The sequence below is a fragment of the Arachis hypogaea genome, chromosome 18, assembly GCF_003086295.3.
Source record: "Arachis hypogaea cultivar Tifrunner chromosome 18, arahy.Tifrunner.gnm2.J5K5, whole genome shotgun sequence".
NCBI lineage: Eukaryota > Viridiplantae > Streptophyta > Magnoliopsida > Fabales > Fabaceae > Arachis > Arachis hypogaea.
In genome coordinates, this window is record NC_092053.1 from 83310345 (window position 1) to 83312702 (window position 2358).

At 35.7% G+C, this 2358-nt stretch overlaps 1 non-coding gene across 1 annotated transcript; it reads right to left on the reverse strand.

Annotated features, from left to right (window-relative positions):
- Positions 1-1358: 1358 nt before the first annotated feature.
- Positions 1359-1466, reverse strand: LOC112773910 (small nucleolar RNA R71). Its single transcript, XR_003188433.1, has one exon. It is a non-coding gene; the product is annotated as a small nucleolar RNA R71 (small nucleolar RNA).
- Between the last annotated feature and the right edge of the window lie 892 nt (positions 1467-2358).

Below are 2358 nucleotides of genomic sequence, written 5' to 3' on the forward strand. Positions count from 1 at the left end.
TTCAAAATTCAAAATCTTTTTCAAAATTCATGATTATTTTCGAAAATTCCAAAAAAATAATTTTCAAAAACCTTTTTCTTATTTTATATCATAATTTTCGAAAATAACATAATCAATTAAAGTTTTGATTCAAAAATTTGAAGTTTGTTACTTGCTTGTTAAGAAAGATTCAAACTTTAAGTTCTAGAATCATATCTTGTGATTTCTTGTGAATCAAGTCATTAATTGTGATTTTAAAAATCAAATCTTTTTCAAAAACTAATTTTTATCATATCTTTTCAAAAATATCTTCTTATCTTATCTTTTTCAAAAAAAAAATATCTTTTCAAAATATCTTTTCTAACTTCCTAACTTCTTATTTTTTTGAAAATTTGTTTCAACTAACTAACTAACTTTTTGTTTGTTTCTTAACTTTTTCAAAACTACCTAACTAACTCTCTCTCTCTAATTTTCGAAAATATCTTCTCTCTTTTTCAAAAATTTCTTTTTAATTAACTAATTATTTTTATTTTTGATTTTAAAAAAAAAAAAGAAAAAAAATTTCGAAAAAAAAAATACTAACATTTTTCAAAAACCATTTTCGAAAATCACTAACTCTTTTTCAAAAATATTTTCGAAAATTATCCCTCCCCCATCTCATTCTATTTATTCATTCATATCCTAACATCTCATCTCACATCTCTAGCCTCCTCACAGTTGTGTTTCTTCCATTATAGTACATTCTTTGTCTCCCCCTCTTCTTCCACTCACACAGGGATCCCTATACTGTGGTATAAAGGATCTCCATTATTATTATTATTTTTCTGTGCCTTCTTCTTTGTCATATGAGCAGGAGCAAGGATAAGAACATTCTTGTAGAAGCAGATCCAGAACCTGAAAGGACTCTGAAGAGAAAATTAAGAGAAGCTAAAATACAACAATCCAGAGATAACCTTTCAAAACTTTTCGAACAGGCAGAGGAGATGGCAGCCGAAAATAATAATAATGCAAGGAAGATGCTTGGTGACTTTACTGCACCTAATTCCAATTTACATGGAAGAAGCATCTCCATTCCTGCCATTGGAGCAAACAACTTTGAGCTGAAACCTCAATTAGTTTCTCTGATGCAGCAGAACTGCAAGTTTCATGGACTTCCATCTGTAGATCCTTTTCAGTTCTTAACTGAATTCTCGCAGATATGTGATACTGTTAAGACTAATGGAATAGATCCTGAAGTCTACAGGCTCATGCTTTTCCCTTTTGCTGTAAGAGACAGAGCTAGATTATGGTTGGATTCTCAACCCAAAGACAGCCTGAACTCTTGGGATAAGCTGGTCACGGCTTTCTTAGCCAAGTACTTTCCTCCTCAAAAGTTGAGCAAGCTTAGAGCTGATGTTCAAACCTTCAGACAGAAAAAAGGTGAATCCCTCTATGAAGCTTGGGAAAGATACAAACAGTTGACCAAAAAGTGTCCTTCTGACATGCTTTCAGAATGGACCATCCTGGATATATTCTATGATGGTTTATCTGAGCTATCAAAGATGTCACTGGACACTTCTGCAGGTGGATCCATTCACCTAAAGAAAACGCCTGCAGAAGCTCAAGAACTCATTGACATGGTTGCTAATAACCAGTTCATGTACACTTCTGAAAGGAATCCTGTGAGTAATGGGACGCCTATGAAGAAGGGAGTTCTTGAGGTCGATACTCTGAATGCCATATTGGCTCAGAATAAAATATTGACTCAGCAAGTCAATATGATCTCTCAGAGTCTGCATGGAATGCAAGCTGCATCCAACAGTACTCAAGAGACTTCTTCTGAAGAAGAAGCTTATGATCCTGAGAACCCTGCAATAGCAGAGGTAAATTACTTAGGTGAACCTTATGGAAACACCTATAACTCAACATGGAGAAATCATCCAAATTTCTCATGGAAGGATCAAAAGCCCCAACAAGGCTTTAATAATGGTGGAAGAAACAGGTTTAGCAATAGCAAGCCTTTTCCATCATCAACTCAGCAACAGACAGAGAACTCTGAACAAAATGCTTCTGATTTAGCAAATCTAGTCTCTGATCTATCTAAGGCCACTGTAAGTTTCATGAATGAAACAAGGTCTTCCATTAGAAATCTGGAAGCACAAGTGGGCCAGCTGAGTAAAAGGATCACTGAAATCCCTCCTAGTACTCTCCCAAGCAATACAGAAGAGAATCCAAAAGGAGAGTGCAAGGCCATTGACATAAGCGCCATGGCCGAACCTGTGAGGAGAGGAGAAGACGTGAATCCCAAGGAGGAAGACCTCCTGGGATGTCCAGTGATCAATAAGGAGCTTCCCTCTGAGGAACCAAAGGACTCTGAGGCTCATCTAGAGACCATAGAGA